This window comes from Monodon monoceros, unplaced genomic scaffold (assembly GCF_005190385.1).
Source record: "Monodon monoceros isolate NGI ecotype Baffin Bay Population unplaced genomic scaffold, NGI_Narwhal_1 Super_Scaffold_3, whole genome shotgun sequence".
Taxonomy (NCBI): domain Eukaryota; kingdom Metazoa; phylum Chordata; class Mammalia; order Artiodactyla; family Monodontidae; genus Monodon; species Monodon monoceros.
The window spans coordinates 2,859,869-2,880,830 of record NW_021703780.1 but is presented as its reverse complement, the minus strand read 5'-3'; positions in this window follow the sequence as shown (position 1 = coordinate 2,880,830).

The window sequence follows — 20,962 nt, the reverse complement described above, 5'->3', positions numbered from 1 at the left end:
GGGTGAGGATGCACTCTGATTAATATAACCCTTTGTTAATGCACTCCTTGGAAGGGGGCGTGAAATGCTGCACCTCTGTGCTCCCATAAAGCTGGTGGGCTGGTTAATAAAGTTTCCTAAGATTCTGCAAACCAGACTGACCTCAGTCGTCTTCTTGTTTCTCCCTGATCTCAGACAAGCCAAGACTGCAAAAGGGGGTTCTTGGCCTGACCAACGATCACGTCTGTCCTGATAGGGAGTGACTCCACAGCACAAAACAAAATTTCAGCAAATCTCATGTTGGCAAGAATTTCTTCCTTCTTTTTTCCTTAAGATACTTACTAGCACCTGCCATATCCCAGGTCGTTTTAGGTACAGGGACAACAAGAAAAGCCACAGTCACTGCCTTCTGCTACGCTTTTTTTGTTGTTGTTTGTTTTGTTTGCGGTACGCGGGCCTCTCACTGCTGTGGCCTCTCCCGTCGCGGAGCACAGGCTCCGGCCACGCAGGCTCAGCGGCCATGGCTCACGGGCCCAGCCGCTCCGCGGCATGTGGGATCTTCCCGGACCGGGGCACGAACCCGTGTCCCCTGCATCGGCAGGCGGACTCTCAACCACTGCGCCACCAGGGAAGCCCTCTTCATCCTAAAATCTACTCAGTGATTTAGACTAAATCGTGTTAATCGACTTACATGGGCTCCAAGCCAATCTGCTCAATCCTCCTTCTTGTATTTGAGGGAACAGGCCCATGGACTACCAGTCAGTTGCTGAAATCAGAAAAACTAGTAAATTCAAGAGCAGAGACTAGATCCAATTCTTTCTTTCTTTCTTTTTTTTGGCCTCCCTGCATGCGGCACGTGGAATCTTGGCTCTCCAACCAGGGATTGAACCTGGGCCCTCAGCCGTGAGAGTGCAGAGACCAAACCACTGGGCCACCAGGGCAGTCCCCCAGTTCATATTTTATGTGGAAAACGTCTGCTTCTCATAATGGTGAACTAGGTAACTCAAACCTCTTAAGACCAACTGAAAAAGCAACCAAACAAAATTAGCATCAGCCCATAGGAGGAAGGCTGACATGATCATGACAAATTACTGGGCCAAGATCCAGGAGAAACGGGTGCAGTTGGAAATCACTTTTGCCCCACGTGCATTTCCCAATCCAAAAGAGATAAATGAGGTGTGAAGCAGGGATTCTGGCAATGTTCTAGGCTAGGCAGGCTGAGTTTGGACCTGTCAGGAGCAGGGGCCCTGTTATACTTCCTGTGCTTTTGTTTGACACCCTACAGGTATGAGTGAACCGTCTCGGAATGCAGCCCTGCTATAAGTTGTCGGACAGCCTGGAAAATTCCAGCCCCTAGAATTGGATTACATTCATCCTGGTTTGCTAAAACCCAGAGGCATATGGCAGAAGCAAACAAAAATCATCTCCGGGGAAAGATTACCCATAAACCTCGAATTATTTTTTATAATCAGCTTTTCTTATACAACACCCAGCATACAATCAAAGATAACTGAATGGGTGAAGAGCCATGACAATGTATATTAAAACCAGCAAAAAAAGATAAAAAGCAAAAAAACAGTCCCCCCCCCCAAAAAAAACCCCAGATAATAGAAACAGAAGTACTGGGGGCTCCAAATATTAGAATCATCACACACAAATTATAAAACAACACGGTTTTCTATGATCAAGATGACAAAAGACAAGGTTAAACATTTCAGCAGAAAACTGGAAACCTAAAAGAGACACTGCCATCTTTGAATAAAAATGAAATAGAAATTCCAGGGCTCAAATATACAGTAATGAATGAAGAACTAAATAGATGAGATTTATTAGCAAATTAGATGTAGCAAAAGAGAGAAACTGAATTGTCATGGTCAGGAGAAATCATAATTTCTTCCGGAAAGAAAAAATAAATAAAATCCAGAAAGACGAAAGGATGGAAAAATACAAAAGGGAAGATAAAAAACTCAAATGAGTCAGTAAGAAGACACTCCACAGGAAAAGAGAAAAAAAGAGACAGCGTGGGGCAGGATAATGGTCAAAGAGCTAACAATCAACATGAGGGTTCCAAACTGATACGACATCAATTCACAGATTCTCCAAGTCCCGCTGGAGCCCCAAGCAGGATACTACAGAGAAACACATCTCTAGATGCATCCAGTGAAACAGCAGAAATCCAAAGACTAAGAGATGATCAGAAAACAGATAAAACAACCAAAGGGAAAGGACAAAGTACCGTCACAGGAGCAGTGGTTAGAAAGATAACACATGTATCAACAGAAATGATGAAAGCCAGAAGATCATAGAATGATTCTTTTAATATGTTGGGGAAAATAGCACCAGAAAACCCTGCCAACCTAGAATTATTCCACACCCAGTAAAAATATCCCTCAAGATTTTTTCAGACAAACAAAAACTGACAGTTCACCACCAGCAGACTCAAAAACAATTCTAGAGTATATTCTTTATGGAGAAGGACTGTCAGAGTTATAGGAAAGAATAAAGGGGAAGGAAAAAACTGTAAATATGGTAAATTTAAACAAATATTGACAATATTAAACAACAGTAATAATGTCTATAGACCTTCAAATATATACAGAATTAAAATATAGCATAGCAGTTGGGGAAGAAAACGGATGTAAAAGTCCAAATGTTCTTGCATAGTCTGGGAAGAGAATAAAAGTGTAAGTACAATTACATTAGATTTTGATAAGTCAAGGATGCGTGTTGCGCTGTCTAAGGTAACCACTGGAAGAACAGCAAACAGGTTTATAATTTCCCAAATAAACCAGAGAGGAAAAAAGGAATAACAACAAATACACAATCAATCCAGAAGGAGGAAAGAAAACAGAGAAAGAGATACACAGAACAGGCATGACAAATAGCAAGATGGTATATTAAACTCCAAATAATTACTTAAAAATGGAAGTTGACTAAATGTTCTAGTTAAAAGACACAGATGGTTAGGCAGGGTTGAAAACATACTAGATGGTCTCTACAGGAAATATATCTATAACATAAAAATAGAGAAGATTTGAAAGGAAAATAATGGAAAAGAAGATCATATAAATGCTAACCATAAAAGTAGAGGTAGCTAAAAATACTAGGCAAAGTAGTTTCTCTTATTCCAGAGATAAAGACAGACATTTCATAATGGTAAAAAGATTCAGCTCACTAGGGGAACATAACAATTCTAAATTTGTATGCACCCAACACCACCACGCCCTCGAAGTGAGAGAAATCGGTCTGCAATTTGAGAAGAATGTATGTTGCCACCATTTATACAATAATTTAATGAAGATCCTCGCTGATACAGTAACTCGAGAAAAATAAATAAAATACATAATGATTTGAAAGGAAGAAAATAGTATTTTAGATCTTTTTTAAAACTTATTTACTTATTTATTTTTTGGCCCGCGCCTCGTGGTTTATGGGATTTTAGTTCCCCAAACAGGGACTGAACCTGCGCCCTTGGCAGTGAAAGTGCAGGGTCCTAACCACTGGACGGCTAGGGAATTCCCTATTTTAGATTATTATTTTCATAAAAAGTCTAAATTATTAGAATTTAAAAGTGAGTTAAGTAAGATGTTGCTGGTTACAAGTGCAATTTAAAGTTGATTTGTATTTCTATGTAACATCAACAGTTAAAAAAAAAAATTTTAACAGCATTTACAAAAACGTCAAAAAATGTTCAAGTGCCTGGTAATAAAACCAACAAAAGATGTTCAGGACCTCTATAGTACAGAAAGCTATCAACATTATTGAGAGAAAATAAAGAAGATTTAAATAAATGGAGAGCTATACCATGGTCATGATTCATTATTTCAAAAGTGTTGACTGATCTACAAAATCAAAGCCAGCCCAATAAAAAACCCCAGCTTTTGTTTTGTTTCGCTTCGCTTTTGGTGAAACATGACAGTTCATTCTAATATTTATACAGCAATGTAAAGGGCCAAGAATAACAAAGGCAATCTTGAAGAAGAACCAGAAAGGCAGACATACTTAATCGAATCAAGACTTACCTAAAGCTGCATAAATAACATAGGGCGGGTTTTGGTGCAAAGATGGTCAGAAATAGAACAGATCAGAGAGCCCAGAAACAGCTTCACTCAGCATGAGCCCTGCTTTATGATGTGTGACCCTCGTCCCAGCTCAAAACAGCGTGTGTCCGACTCTATTGGAACTATTAGCAATGCCCTTTTTACTCTTAAAATCGTGGCACAAATCCAGCACCCTGTCCCCCTCCAGGGTCACTGCCAAGAGCCGAGATCTCGGCACAAAACTGTACGTCGGTTGGGGATAAGAAATATACTGGAGGATGAATCTGTCATTTAAAAAACCACTCGGGACTAAGGAAGGATCTGTTGTACTTCGACCTTGGAGAGGTCGATGGCTTGTAGACATGTACAGGTTACAAAGTGTAAAAGCATTTCTTGCAGAGTTCTAATCACATGTATAGAATTGCGACACCAGATCCTTTCTACCTGAATAAATAGTAGCTGGTGTGACGGGAGCCCAGCCTACAGGGTGTGGACAGAGCGTGTGGAGTGAATGAATCTGTCAAATTACTCTGCCAAAAAGGATAATTTGTAGTGTGAAATCCCACAAGTGTCATGGAACACAGGTGATTTTCTAGCACACAGGAGAGAGCATTTAAAAAACCGGCCTGCATAGCAAGAGGAAGTTACTGAAAGAGTTTTTTCCGGAACTTCTGACGACAACCCTTCCTTTATTTTGTAAATCTGTTATAATAAATTCTGGTAGTAAGAACTTTTGCTTCAGCAGATACCTAAGAGTTTCCCGTCAATTAGAAATGTAAATGTTTTATTATTGCACAATATTTTAAAAAGTCAGTTTTCAAAGAATAAATGCATTGCAAATTTTAGTCTTCTGTGAAAATCTGATACATTAGCAGAAATATTTAGGAAACTGGATAAAAATTTTCCCATTTTTAAGTAAACCCAGATGTTTTCTATAAAGGCAAAACAGTAGATACTTAAAATTTTCGATTGCTTTCATATGACCTAAATATATTAAAAGGTAAGGACTTACGTGCCTTTTAAACTTATTAATTTCTTACTATATTTTATGTCCTACACTACTTGCTGTTGTTGCCTGCTGAACTAATTTTCAAAAATTGATGATTTTTTCATCATTGTGGGTTTTTTAAATTAACATACGTTAACTCCAGAAATACTGTTAGTCTGGAACAAGATTCACAGTCTTCCACTCAACAACAGCATGAGGCACCTCTTCAGACTGTTCAAATGAATTCTCTTTGCTCTGATTTCAAAGTCATTCACTGGTTTAATTTGCGTTCTCTTAGCGTATACTACGCGCTAAGCTCCGAACCAGGCCCTAAGGATGCAACAATGAACCAACCAAACAAGATCCCCGCTCTAGGGTAGCTTATGTCCAGTTCATAACTCTGGTAAACTGACCCAGTGGTAGCTGCAGTACCGATCTTTTAATGTCACTATAGATTACTTTTGTTTGTTCTAGAATTTTATATAAATGGAATCATAAAATATGTGCTTTCTTGTGTTTGACTCTTTTCACTTAGCATGTTTTTGAGGTTCATCCATGTGGTCCTATGATTCCACAGGACCCACAGGGAAAGCGCACCCAACCATTCGTCAGGTGGAAAATGAGAACCCAGTGTGTGCCTCTCCTCGTCCTGGTTGCTGAAGATAGAGGATAAACAAGGCGGAGTGATTCTCTTGGAGGTGGCCATCCACTTAGGGAGACAATTACCACACGGAAATCAGCGCCACAAAGCATGAGAGCTGAGGACAGAGGCAGAGGCACAGTATCGTCAGAGGGGGAGGTGATCAGTGACGCGCCCAGGGTGGGGGTCAGGTAATCCTGGAACGGGGTGACTATCCACGCAGTACCATCCATTCTCTTCATTGCTTTTGGATAATGTTTGTTTTGTTTAATCATTGCAACCATCTATTTTCCTAACTAGGGATCACCTTTATTTGACTTTAGAAAGCTTATTAAGCTTTTGAAAAATGTCTGTATTTTGATAAATGCCATTTGCTAGGAATTAACCAGCGTAAGTAGGACAGCTCAAAAATGTTTCACGAGATGAGCTCACCCATGTATTCAGCACCCAGAACAAGAAGTAGAATTCTCCCAGCCCTCTGGGTGTCACAGCCCTGCCAAGGTACCCTCTCCTCTACTTTCTAAAGACCTAGAGGAGTTCTGTCTGTATACTCTCTGAGTTTCCTTAATTTTACATTTTGTGGATATATGGATATTGTGTGTGGAGCCTGTGATGAATCTGTTTTGAATGACAACTTGCCTTGTGGAGAAAGCACCACCCTGGAGGAATGAAGCTCTGCAGGCTTTGTGTGCACATGTGACGATAAAATATTCCCCCAATAAACAACAAGGTCCTAGCACAGGGAGCTATATTCAATATCCTGTGAGAAACCACACTGGAGAAGAATATGAAAAAGAATCTATGTATGTATAACGGAGTCACTTTGCTGTACAGCAGAAATTAACACATTGTAAACCAACTAGACTTCAATAAAAATTTAAAAATCTATTCATCAAATAAAGTATTTGGCTTTTCTATCCCTAGCTGGCTCTTCTCTGTTGGGTGTTAAGAAAAAGCCTCTAATCTTGAGCAAGGCTGTGACCAGTTACACAGGAAACCGCTGTCTTTCTGAGCGGTTCCACCACAGTTTTGTTACGACAACGAATAAAACTCTTGGTAAGCCTTCTTTGCGTGCTGCTTTTTAGAAGAAATAAAAGTAAATCAAAATCAGCATGGACATGGAAAATCCCAGTGAGGGAAAGCTGAACGATGGCTTAATTTATATTGCTAAGAACCACCAACCCAGCGATGAGGGAAAGCCGAAGGATGGCTTAATTTATATTGCTAAGAACCACCAACCCAGCGATCGATCAAGCGTTTCACGCGGGAAAACCTCAAAGAAGAGGGACGGGGCCTGTCCTCCTCCACCACGTCCCCACGCACCCACCCTGCCCACTGGCACAGTCCTGCCGAGTTCCAACCTGTGACCTGGGGAGATTCTGCTTTGACGTGATTCCCACAAGGGCCAAACTGTAAGAGGAAGGTAGTGTCTCACTTTACAGAGTCACGGTGCTCATGGGACGGGAACTTCTCCAAACTTGCTATGAGCTTGCTTAATCCCCTAGACAATCTGATGAGTTGGGTATAACCGGTATCCTCATTTTACAGACGACAAAACCGAGAGACAGAGACATCAGGCAAGTCAAGGGTCGCAATGAGCCAGGGTTCAGCCTGGAGTCTGGCCTGCAGAGCCCTTAGCCCCTGTACTGCACTCAGGATAACGCAGGGCTGGGATGTGCTGACCACGACTTACTGCTTGTCTTGAAGGTCACTGGTCAGGTGGAGGTATTAGTGCTCCTGTGTAGCGACGTTTGAATGTACTGGGCCGGCGGCCGGGGACCAGGAAGGAGCACGGCAGAGTCCTTGCTGTCAAGGAGTCCTTTTACGGAGGAAAATAGGAGCACGAGGTCAGCTGCAGAGGACTCAGAGCACAGAGACCGGGTTCTACTTAGAAGGGCAGACCCAGAGAGCAAAAGGAGGTGGGCAATGGCACATCCATCATAGGAGTCACATCCCTCACCTGGAAAAGTGATGAATGAGGCCCCTGTTCCATAAATTTCCCCCAAACCCTAACATCCTGCCATCTTCACGCCTGGTCACTGTCCTGCTCAGGAATGGGCCCCACTGGCCACATGCTGGTGATCAAGTCAGCAAGACTGTGCCAGGCTTGCAAGGCAAGATACTGGGGACAACTGGGAGGCAAGATACTGGGGACAACTGGGTGCTTCCTGTGACTGCAGTTCACTGTGCTGAGTAAAAACATAATGCGCAGACAGGGCTACGACCATAAGAAAAACAAAAGCCACAAAATGGTCCAGGTAGCAGGGACACTACCCGCCTCAGATGTGCAGACCCCTGGGGCCTGTGTTCACAGCACGGTCCGTATTCATGGAATGGAACGAGGGAGCCGCATGCTTTCGTTCTCTGGAAGAGTATCTGCTGTCACCCACTCCTGACATCGACGCTTTCTAGCTCAGAGCTTTATGGGCTGTTATCCAAGATTGCTTGTGGGTTATTACTGAAGATGGCTCTGTCGCTCTGACAACCAAGCATGTTGCCTGGCAACCGTTTTCTTGTTGATTTTGTATCTCCTCTTACCGTGGCTTCTGTATCTTCAGCAAATCTATCCCCGTCCTGCTCCCTCCTACTCAGAATAAAGCCTCTTTACATGCCTGAGTTACCAGGCACAGAAACAGAGTGACAGATTCACCAGGCTTAATCCTAAGAGACTGAGTGAGTTTCGCTGCTATGACTGCGCCTCAACTTTGAGTTTGAAGCATTGCGGGAAAAATCCCTGCTGACTTTTAAAATGTGACCTGTGAGGCTGGTGGCGGAGCGCACAGCTGTCCTGGGGGAGACGAAGGTGAAGTTCGCGTTGGGGCTCAGGGTCACGCGCTGTAAGGAATTTGGTCAGAGCTGGATTTTCCTGGGGAATAGGAGGAATGTGGTGCTTTGAGTTTTCAACACAAAGCAACAAGGCATGTTTCCTTTTTCGAGTGGTGAAAACGCTGGCAGATTCTTAAGCGGTTGTCATTCAAACTTGGAGGGTGCTGAGCATGTACTGTACCTGAAAGAGGGCCGGTCTGAGCCAGGGAGACATGCTGACCATCTGCAGCTGTTCCTGGAGGGTTCCACGTCCTCTGCCCTCTCACTAATGCCTGAGATTCTACGGCTAAGTTACATCCTGTTGCCTTAAATAATCAGGCGTGCTTTAAAATAAAAATGCTTGCTACAGGAATAACTGTCTTCAGGTACCACTGATGTCCTAGTGAAGGTCAGTCATCACATCTTTGTAGGGCTGAGGATCTGAGAACAAGCTTGATGGGAGAGAGACCACGAGAACACTGGGCTCTGGGGAAAATGACAAAATAATGGGCCCTAGTGGGTCTCTGTCTGCAAGGACTATGAAAGTCTGGGGGCAACATCGTCCTCCTCCGTCGTTTTTTGAGATCTCAATCAAATGCAGCCAGGGTCGTCAGCTGCTTCTCTCCTGCATCTGTCCTCAGTGATGTAAACACACCTCCTCATACACCTGCCTCTCTGTGTCTGTGTATGTTCTCCATCAGGGGTCTTGACCGAGGCGGTCTTGCCCCCAGCCCCAGGGGCATGTGGCGACATCTGGAGACATGTTCTCGGGGGAGGTGCCGGGGCATCTAGCGGGGAGGTGGGAACGGCCTACAGTGCACAGGATGGCCCCTCGCAGAGAATGATCTGACCCCAAACGTCAACAGTGCCGCACGCGGTTGGGAAACCCTTCTCCACGTGGAAGCAGAGCTGTGCCCCTCCTCGTTCCAGAATGCTGGTTTCTATACCCGTACCTGTGGAAATACCACTCAACCTTCAAGCCCCCTGTCGATGCGCCTCTCCCTCACGAGTCTGCTCCTGATACACCGACGTTCTCACCCGCACGCTTAACCTCTGCTCCTTCCTTTAACACTTACCAGATACTTCTCTGAATCATCACTTGTGACCCCGGCTTAAAGCTGCTAGTAGACTGTAAGCTCCTTGAAGGCAAAGACCCATTTCTTTCTTATTTTTGTTCCTTCTTCAGATCCTAATAATACAACTAAAATACAAAACAGACCATGAACAGTACTATAATACCAAAGATGCTGTATGAGCCCTGCTGGAGTGTGAAGGAGAGAAAGATGGATTCTGATTGTAGGAGATGGCACTGAACCAAGCCTGCCTATTACTAGCAGATTTACTCTCTGACATAAAGTGCCAACTCTTTCCCAATTACATGTAGAAGTATTTTAATTATGAGTACATTTGGCCTCTGCCATTAACTTAGCTTGGAAGTTCTCTCACTAATTTTGATATTCCCAGAACTTACACGTTCAATCTTTTAATGAATAAATGAGTGAATACAACTAGGTAACCAGGTCCAGTGATCACAAGGGGTTTAAGTCGAGACATGATGCCGCGAGGTCTCTGAAGGGCAGGCTGGTCCCCACTCCTTCCTTCTCCACTCTGGACCTTTCTCCAGCGAACCTGGAACACCTGTAGAAACTCGGACGGAACTAGCTGGTATTGTAGGAATTTGATTCAGTGCAGCCAGGAGAGGGGGTAACTTGGTTAATCACACACTTACTGGGCGGAGGCGGGTCTCAGGCTAAACCCTCCATGACCATAACCTACTGTTATTTATTTCAATGCGTTTCTTTGTTTGTTTCAAGCAGCGGTATTATCAGGATGACTGAATTAGGAAATGGTGTTTGTTAGGCGTATTGATGGAGCCAGTTATGATAGAACAAACGATCCATCAGAATAACTGACTTTGCTCTGTTCTTTCCCCTCCACAGCTGAGCCTCTGTCACGCAGGCGGAGTGACAGCTGGTGATGCACGATTACCGCAGGAAGTGGATTAAATAACTCAGAAGGACTTCCCTGGTGGCGCAGTGGTTAAGAATCCTCCTGCCAATGCAGGGGACACGGGTTCGAGCCCTGGTCCGGGAAGATCCCACATGCCACGGAGCAACTAAGCCCGTGCACCACAACTACTGAGCCTGCGAGCCACAACTACTGAAGCCCGTGTGCCTAGAGCCTGTGCTCCGCAACAAGAGAGGCCACCGCAGTGAGAAGCCCGCGCGCTGCAACGAAGAGTAGCCCCTGCTCACTGCAACTAGAGAAAGCCCGCGCACAGCAACAAAGACCCAATGCAGTCAAAAATAAATAAATAAACTTATTTAAAACAAACAAACAAACAAAAAACTCAGAAATTCCTTTCCTGTCCTACGATGCCTGTGAGACAGCACTGATTATCTACAAGTGATCTGATCTTAGGGCTGAAACAGACTGTCACCCGGCTCTACGTATTTATGTGTTTTAACCACACAAGGAAAAGGATCCCCAGCACTAAGTCGTAAGAAGGAATGTCTGGCACACCGGGCTTCCCAGGTGGAAGGAAAAATCACACCTGGACTGGTCCCAGCAAACAAACAACACTGGCCACTTCTGAAAATAGCCAGGATCAGCAAGAAAAATCTTTACTTTCAGTAGAAAGGGGTATTACAAGGGGGTCTTTTGAGAGCTCTAACGAAACACCTTCTATGTGCCAGGCGTTTCAGAGTTACTATTCTCACTCCTCTCTGCCTTCTAAGCGGAACCCCCTCAGCTCAGCTTCTCCGGTGAAGAGACCAAGGTGCAGAGTGTACGCTTAGGGCACCTGAGTCCACCCCCAAGCTCCCCTCGCTGGCCCTCTGCACCTCTGGGTGAGCGGTTGGGGTGTCAGGGCTCAGGGCAGGGCTGGGTGGACAGGCCCTGGGAGAACAGGGACCGATGCCAGAGGGGTGCATTAGCCAGCCCTGGCTGCTGTTGACAGATCTCAAAAAATGACAGAGAAAGAGGTTCCCAGCAGATGTTATAGTTCTTGGAGACAAAGACCCTCTTTTTGGCCCCCATTTCAAAATAAATTTGGAGCTTTTTCAATAGGAAACTGGAAATCCCAAGTTACCAGTGAAGGACGGGTGTGAGGTCTCGAGAGCCGCCGTGCCCCCTGCCCTCTGCCCCCCGCACCCTGAAGGCCTGCGTCAGGCCCGAGCCTCCATCCTGCCCACAGCCCAGCCGCTCGGCTTCCGGCCCTCCTTAGCCCCACTGGCCATCGTCACAACTCTTGCTGCAGGTTGTTGAAACCCAGCTTCACCTGGTTAAGAGGGAAGAAGAGGGGTGTCTACTGGCAGCTTGAAGAGATGGCCAGGGTGTGTCCGGGGACGCAGCTGGACCAGGAAACACCTGCACTGCAGCCCGGAACGCGCCCAGGCTGCTGTCCTCGGGGTCAGCCATTTCCTCACCCTTCTTTCCACACTGGCACACCTGGGCGTCACGACCAGAGGGGGGCCCAGGCCTGTTCTCTCTGGCCCCAGGAGGAGCTGGGCCTGGAGGAGAGGCGCCCGCCGGGCCACTGGATGGTCTCGCTCCCAGCAGCCCTGCCGTCACACGCTTAGAGCCGAGGCAGCAGGACGTTCCCACAGGGAGGGGTGGGTGGGTCGAGCACACAGGATTCTAGGTGTCCACCCAGTGTCACGACACCAGAGTGTCCCCGAATAACTTAGAACGTCATTTCTCCATATGCAGTGGGTGCAGAAATCCCGAGAGACCTTGTTACAACCCAGATTCCTGGGCCCAGCCCTTAGAGATGCTGCTTCACTGGGCTGGATTCTCTGCTTCCTGCACTTCTCACGGGCCCCGGGGAGGCTGTGCTGGCCGGGAGGCTCACCTGAGTGGCCCTGACGTAGAAGGCAGAGCTGGGTCTGCAGAATCCCAGATGATGCGCCATCTACCCCGGGGTGAGACGCCGCCTCCGGGCAGGCCTGGCTTGGGAGAAGGGCTGCAGGGAGCTCCGAGCCTCTGTGCCGGGACGGTCTCTCCCCGGTTCTGCCTTCGTACGGCTGTGACGGTTACCTGGCAGAGGGGCTGGAGGAGGTTCCGGGTAGCAACCGGCCTCTGGCCTTCCGTGGTTTCAACACGCTCGCAGCGTCCTATCCCAGGAGCGGTGGGGTGTGGGCAGACGGGCGAGGAGAGACTGGCTGTGGCCGCTAAGAGGGCAGATGAAACAACAGCAGAACTCCATCCAGCCTGTGCCCCCAGGGCTGTCCTCCCTCGAGAAAGAAGCAGCCGGGTCTGCAGGGAGAAAGAGGCTAAGAACCGGAGGACGGTTTACCAGCTGGGGTTCCGTCCATTCCTGCGTGAATGTCCAGCGAGCGAACGAAAAACATCTGTCTTCCAATCGTCAGGCCTCTGAAAACTTGCCAATGATCCCTGACCCTTTCCTATATAAATGGCAAGAAGGGTCCCTCACTTTTAGACAGCACCTACGTCACCTCATCTGATTTTCATAAGAAACTTCCAAAGTAAAAGAGGGCCCAGCGGCCTCTCTTATCCTCACTTTATTTATTTATTTTCGGTACGCGGGCCTCTCACTGTTGTGGCCTCTCCCGTTGCGGAGCACAGGCTCCGGACGCGCAGGCTCAGCGGCCATGGCTCACGGGCCCAGCCGCTCCGCGGCATGTGGGATCCTCCCGGACCGGGGCACGAACCCGCGTCCCCTGCATCGGCAGGCGGACTCTCAACCACTGCGCCACCAGGGAAGCCCCTGTCCTCACTTTAAAGCTGGGAAAATTGAGGCCCAAGGGAGTGAAGTGACCTGCCACCGGCTGGACAATGGCTTTGTCTCAAAGTCTAGTTTTCCCATCATGGACGGAGGCTGGAATTGAATGGCTCACCAGCAAAATGCGGAGTTTCCTTTAGGTGGCTTTGTGATGTGAACACAAACCACGCATCCTCAAACTGTGCGTGTTTTTAGAGGTTGTTGTAACCCATCCCCCTTCGAGGAATGAGGAGCCTGAGGCTGGGAGAGACTAAATGATACCCTGAGATTCCAGAAGCCGTCCAGCTCTGTCTCACGATTACGACCTTGAGCATGTTCATTATATCCTTTTTATTTCACTTCATTTGAACATGGACAGATAAGGAAGCACTGGCTTTGCAATCAGTTTATTGCTTCAGTAAAGATACTGCAAAAGGGACCTGGGTGGTCCTGCTTTTAGTGCAGAAGTAGAAAATTCGTACCATATCCTACACGGTCACTCCCAGCCGTTCCCCAGCTCAGCGAGGCGGCCGGGAGAACGCCCCCGACACGGTGATCCACTCCCCGAACCGGGGAGAGTTCGCACCTGCCCGGCTGAGACAGAACCACGTCTCCTAAATGTGTCCAGTACACAAGCGCTTGCTGAAAACCTCCGAGGAGCCAGGCGTCGTGAGGTTACCACCATCATTCCTACGGCTGCCCTCAGGAGGCTTATCCGAAGCCAAAAGGCCAGAATCTCTGCAGCACCGGCTGCCAGGCGTGAGGTCAGCACAGGGGGAGCAGAGTCTGTTCTAACTGGATGGTTCAGTGAAGCCTTCACATTTTTGCTGCCTTGAGGCAAGACTTCAAAAAATAATGGAAGAAAGGTAGGATTCCAACTCAAATACTTTCTGCTCCAGGAAATGGTTGAACAGTGAGAAGGTGGCCGGTTATGTAACTTCCCTCAGTAACGAATTACCAGCCGGGACTCTGCCATTGCTGAAGCAGAGGCTGCCCGGACCCGGGCGCCCCAGGCGTAATCCCTGGGGAGCAACCAGGCATCTTCCTCCACGCACTTGGACTCAGGCTTTCGATGCCCATGGGCAAGTGTGCAGTTTTCCAAGCCCTCGGCCCAAGAAGAGACTTCTTGTTTTCACAATACTGGTTTCCCTGGTGTGACATGGAGGAAGTGTGACAGCGAGGAAGTGGCAGGGCGGGCAGGGAACCTGAGGGCTGCAGGCTCCTATTCCTCCGTGAGAAGCCAAGTGAATAAAACCCGCGTTCTACAACGGGAGTGAAAAGTTAATCAAAATCGGCAAGAAGCACAGAAATCGAGTTGCTTGAAAATCTCTGTCTTCCCGAGGGCCCAGCTGGCCACCGTGGAGCCTCCGTGAGCAGCAGAAAGGTGCCGTTTCCTCTGGCGTCAGCCGACCCTCCCCTGCCTGGGGGGGCCTCGCCAGCACAACACACGCGAGTCCATTTCAAGGTGGATGATTTAAACCAGCCCCGCTGGGGAAAACCAGCAGCCGCGGTTTGAAGGGTCCGACAGAAGGGAGGTGGGCAGGCCCAGGTGACACGGGGACTTGTCCTCCCGAGTCACCGAAGTGGTTGGAACCAGAAAGGAAAGATAAATGAGTGTCCAGGTAGGAGGCAGGCGGGGGGCAAAGGCAACAGTGCAGTTGTACCCACATCTAGGGGAGCCCGCTGGCTACTGGAAACTTCCTCCTGGGCACTGACGGCGGGTGGCGCGGGGGCTCTCCAAGTGTGGTCTGCACGCATCGGCAGCGCCAGCCTCACGGGGAACCTACTAGAAACACATTCTCAGCCCCACCGCAGACAGACTGAACTAGCATTCTGGGCTCTGATGCGCACAGGAGTCCGAGAACCAGGGGCAAGGTGGCTGAGCACTCAGGCTGCCTGGGTTTCAACCCACTCTGTGGCCCCGGGACAGTCACTCAGCCTCTCTGAGTCCCAAGTCCTCTTCTAGATACAACATAGGCGAGGCTCAGGTGGTCATTTGGGAAACTGAGATGATAAATGTAAAACACTTCCAACAGTGCCTGACGTACAGCAGGCAGCACACATGTCAAGTGTCCCTGGAAGACTGCAACCCTCCCTATGTCCGGGCTGGCCTCCTGGGCTCAGCCCAGCCCCTCAGGGAAGGAGATGAAAGGAGCTGCAGGCTGGGCGCTGGCCTCGTACCCTGTGCGGTCCAGAGGGAGAGCAGTCAACATCCAGCAAGGGGAGCAGCGCTCCCTGAGCTCTGAGCACGAGGGCACGGGCTGTGCGAGCACATCCGGGTGGGTGTGCAACTGGGGTGGGGCCTGACCTGGCCTGAGGGGTCACAGGCCTCCCGAAGGAAGTGACGTTTGAGGTGAGATCAGGAGAATGAGAAACGCTCCTAACTCACCCTTCTTGAGCAGACGGTTCTCAGCAGGTCATTCCCACTGCGATTAGGTAATATTTTGATCCCCATCCTACAGATGAGGAGAGTGAAAACAAAGATGACGACCCTGACCGAGGTCACCCAGGGGAGAAGTGGCACAGACAGGACTCGCACCCAAGTAGATAGACCTGAGCCCTGGCTCTTCACCACCTGGGGGCAGGGGCTGAGGGCAGGGAGGGAGGGAGCGAGGTGGGAATGATGCTGCACGGGTGGCGGGACCCGATGGGTGAGACCAGGTGGGCGGATGCGGTCTTGGGGACTAAAGCATGGACTCCGTCTTTATACTGAGAGTGTGGGGAGTTTAGGTGGGCGGGGGGTGGGGCGGGAAGGGGTTGGTGGTATGTGATCAGACCCCTCCCTGGGTGGGCTTGAGGGCAGGGGGAGGGTCCAGGTAAGGGACGAGGGCGGTACAGTCCAGGCGCTGGAGAAAGTAGCCCGAGGTCCAGACCACATCTTCCTGGTTCTTAGGAGCCCGATGTCACAGCCCGTGCTCTGCGTCACACAGAACAAGTGGCCCCTCGGGGTTCTGTGTGCAGCCACTGAGAGTCACCCACTGAGGCCAATTCCAGGACGTGACAAACCACACGGCGAGGCAAGAAAAAGCAAGCAGGCTAGGAAACGGGCGATGTTGCTTCCAATTCTCTCACACACATGCGAAAAGATACCCCAGAGACGTATACTAAAAAGCTAGCAGTGGTTACTGTTGAGAAGAAAAATTAAAGTTGACTTTTATTATGTTTTTTCTGTGTGCTTTCTTTTGTTTTTGGCTGCATCTCCTCTCATACCTTTTTGGCAACGGTCACATTACTTTTGTAAACGTACAGATAAATAGTAAGCTTTTTAAAAACCTGGTGATTGGCCCATGAGGTTAGCTACAAACGCTGAACCAGTCTTGGCTGAGTGTGGTCACGGGCACCAGGCGGCCGCTGTGCTGAGACCGGCCGTCGCGGTGGAGCCCGCCTCCTGGTGGACACACACGTCGAGCGAGGGCAGGCCTCCCCTGTCAGACACCGGCATAAATGTCTCAGTGACAGTTTATTCACTCATTTTGTCAGTCAACAAATACACACTGACCACCTTTTAAATACACACTGACCACCTCGCCCGTGTTTATATTCCCAAGCATGGTGGGAATATAAAACCGAATTTAAATACTGTTTATACTAATGATGCTTATAATAAAATCATGTTTAGGAATATGGCTTATGCCGGCTTTTGTTCGAGGCTTTTGTCTCCACCTTGGTCCTATTCCTCGGAAACTAGTACGTTTACCTCCATGCTGTTACTGAGAAGGGCAGATTTTTCTTGGTACGTTTCCTGATTACAATTATAGTCCAGAAGCTACTGATTTTCATAAATGGTTTACATCTGACAATTTTCCCGGTCCTATTATTAGCTTTCTCAAGGTACACAATCAGGCAGAACTTTGTTTCATCTAAGATGTAGTCGCTACGCGTCTGGGCTCAGAGATCTGTCCACTCTAGGTGTGCCCGCCCCGCCGTCCCTCCAGACCCACGCTCCACCCTTTCCGTCCTGTTTTACCAGGGAGCATCTGGCAGGTTCTGCAACGGGGGCACCAGCGAGTCAGGCGGTAGGGGGCGGGGTCAGGCACTCACCTCCTTCTCCCGCCCTCCCCCCACTCCTGCCAGGACGTGCAGCGGAGGCTGAGTCCCCCCGACCCTACCCCGTCTACATACAGCCTGCCCACTCTGGTCAGAGGCCAGGCCTTGAGTCCCGACGGTTGTGAGTTGCAAACCTTAATTATCCTGAATATTAGTCAAGGCGATGGACTGACCCCACGTCTCACTTCAAGCCCTCCCAAGCCCCCGCCCACCGCGCAGTAAAGGGGTCGCACGCTGGAGACGCAGCAGCACAGTGCCGAGCCCGGGGACAGGACGGGCACCTGGCAACGCACTTGGCAGGTCCCAGCGGGGACAAGAACCCGTCTCGCTTACGCGGCAGGTGTCTGCAGGGCTCCAACGGCAGTGGTCATCCTCTCCCACTCCAGAAGGATCTCCGAACTGGACCCCAGTAGAGCTGGGGGCCTGGGTCCCACGTCACATGCAGAGACCAAGGGGACACACACACACACACACTGCTCGCTGGGAGACGCCTGCCCACGTGGCACCTAGAACACAGGGAGCAGACTTTTCCCCACTTGGCGAGAGAACAGAAGAGGTTCTCTGGGGCTCTAACCAGCCCAAGAGGAAAAGCCCTGAAGACCCTGGCTTCCAGGGTTTCCAACAAACGGCTCCTTGAGGATCAAAGCCACACTCCGTGCCCCGTCCCCGCCCCATGCTCCGAGCTTCCAATCTGCTCTCGAGCTGAACGGGAGCACACCTAACCCGGGGCTGCTGGACATCTGAGGAAAAAGTGCTGTGAAAGAGGCCAAAACGAACAGAAAAAACCGTGGAAGCAAAGAGAACATACAGGGAGAAAATTAAAAACAAATTTGATATCCTCACGGAGACAAGTAATCACCAAACACACACAGGCTACAACAAAAAAAAGACATTACCAAAAAAGTGAGCTCAGAAATTCATAGCACAATGATGGCAAAGAGGAAAAAATAAAGTTGAGGAACTCTCTCAGGGAGAAGAGCACAAAGACAAAGGCTGGAAAATACGGAGGAAAGAAACATATACAACCTGCAGAGGGCAAAGCTCCAGCGGCTATTCCAGAAAGATGGACCAGAGAAGGTTCCAGAAAGACGGACCAGAGACGGTGGAGGTGAGAAGGATCCACAGGGGAGCGCGGACGGACCAGATAAGGTGGAGGTGAGAAGAGTCCACAGGTGAGAGAGGACGGACCAGAGAAGGTGGAGATGAGAATCCACAGGGGAGAGTGGACGGACCAGAGAAGGTGGAGGTGAGAATCCACAGGGGACAGCGGGCCTCTGCCTCCAGCGGCTATTCCAGAAAGATGGACCAGAGAAGGCGGAGGTGAGAAGAATCCACAGGGGAGAGCAGACAGACCAGAGAAGGTGGGGGTGAGAAGGATCCACAGGGGAGAGCGGGCCTCTGCGTCCGAGGCCCCCCCCTTATGAGCTGGCTGATCCAGGGCAAGTTAGCCTCCTTACCCCGAACATGTGAATAAGGGTACTTAGTTTACTGGGTTATTACGAGGATTCAAATGAGTTGTCCCTGCAAAGCGCTAAGAACCAAGCTGGTGCCTATCATGACCTCAGTAAACGAAAGCCACCGCCAGCTCCTCTTTCCCACATACACGCCACACACGACCTGTCACCAAATTTTATTGGTTCGTCCTTCAAGCGCCCTCATCACCAGACCAGCCTTACCATCTCCGCCACCACCATTTGCGCACCAGCACCTCCCAGGCTTCACAGACGCCGCCTGGCCCTTGGCCGCCTCTCCTCCCTTCCGTCCTCTCTCTGGGCCACAGCACAGGTGACCCTCATGACACCTAAGTTCCACCACATCACTCCTTTGCTAGAAACCCTGAGTAGAAGCCAAGTCTCCCATGACCAAGAAGCCTCCACACCGTCATCTCCCGGCAACGCCACTATCTCTGCTCACGTGCTGGACCGGCCTCACCGGACACCGAGCCGGCCAGGCACCTTCCCACTCAGGGCCTGTGGACTCGCCCCTCCGTCAGCCTGGCAGGCCCTCCTCCGGGGCACACTCCCCCTCTCGTTCTCGCGGAGGTCTGCTTGGCCACCCGAACATCTGGACCACACCCGCTCCTGTCTTCGTCCATCCCGGGGCAGTACTTCTTCCTTAGCACTTATCCCGCTGCCATACTGAAACGCTCTTCTCCACGCCGTTTCACGAGCACAGGATTGTCGTCTGCTGCTGTTGTTTGTTCACTTATGTTCCCAACGAGAGCCCAGTGTGAGGCAGGCACTCAGTGTTCACTGAATGCAAAGAAAAGAAACTTTCCCAGGACTCAAAGACCTGAGCTTCCAGACTGAAAGGCTCCACCTAATGCCCAGGAAAATCATCGCAAACTTTCCGACCCCGGGAACAGAGAGAGACTCGCTCGGCCTGCAGAGGTCAAACTTCTCGACAGCAACGTGGGCAAGAGGGAGGCAACTGGCAAACGCTGCCCACCGAGAACTTGTTCCCAAACCACCAGGCGAGTCTGAAGGTAGAGTAAGAGCACTTCCAGACTCTCAAGGTCTAAAATCATCTTGCCTTCCAGGCATCCACGCTCCTTAAAGCGACTGCAGGATCTGTACCACCGGAGCAGAAGGGAGAGCACAGGATCCCGAGGTCAGATGTGACACACGGATGGAGCAAAGGTGCCCAGGAGGGGTCACAGCGTGGGGGAGACCACCGACAGACGAGTAGATGGTAGTGTCCTTGGCGAAATGGGTGTCAAACGGCTAGGAAGGAGTTGGAGAAGAATCAGTGAAACGGAGCAGGACCCCAGGGTCCTTCCCCCCACATCCTCAGCCTGCCTTTTGTCTGTGGAAAAACTTTAGGCAAAGAATAAGTTTAATCAGAGAAGTGAGAAAACACAGAAACAAAGGAAAGTGGTCAAACAGGACAAGACAATAGTTGAGCTGTTAAGCGCAGTCAAGGCCCTGTGGTTCCTCCTCAGGGGCCACAGGTGATATCCTGAGCCACACCCTGTGAGCCATCTTGCAGACACTGAAGCCCCACCAGGTGGAAGAAGTGAACTGCATGATGACCAGACTGTAGCCGTGACACAAGCTGCCACAATTCTGAGAACCGGCCTCAAGGAAATGGGAACCAACCGACCTTGGAACTGAAGACTAACCGCACTTAATCAAGATGACGCCGGTCAGAGCACCGCGTGGCCAATATCAAGACGCCTGTCAGAGCTGCCTGTGCTGTTTCTGCGTGTAGCCCCCTCCCTCCACCTATAGAAGCCCTTGCCCCCTGACTGTCAGGGGGGAGTCGGCCTTTGGACACGAGTTCACCCTCCCCCAACCCTGGCTGCCGGCATCGAAAATAAAGCAAACTTTCCTTTCCACCAACCTGGCCTCTTTATTGGCTTCTGCACAGTGAGCTGCTGGACCCCCCTTTTGGTTACATCAGCAGTAGATACAAAGGAAACGAAGCTGTGTGTGTGTGTGCGCGTGCGGGGGCATATTTAGCTTTAACAAACACAGAGGCAAAACCGGATATATCATTTAGAAACACGGGGCTTCAAGAGTCTGGAGAAGTGGGGAGGCCCAGGACGGGAGGCTGCTGATTCTTTCAGAAGCCATTTACAATCCTTCAAAATGGTTAAAAGTTAATTTTCGAAAGATACACGGACTTCCAAACTTTCCAACGTCACCTATGAAAATTTTTCTTTCACAGCGTTTACCTACCAAACTATGATGGTGACAGATGTTGGTACCTTGGATCCCAGGTGGAAAAACAGGCAAAAA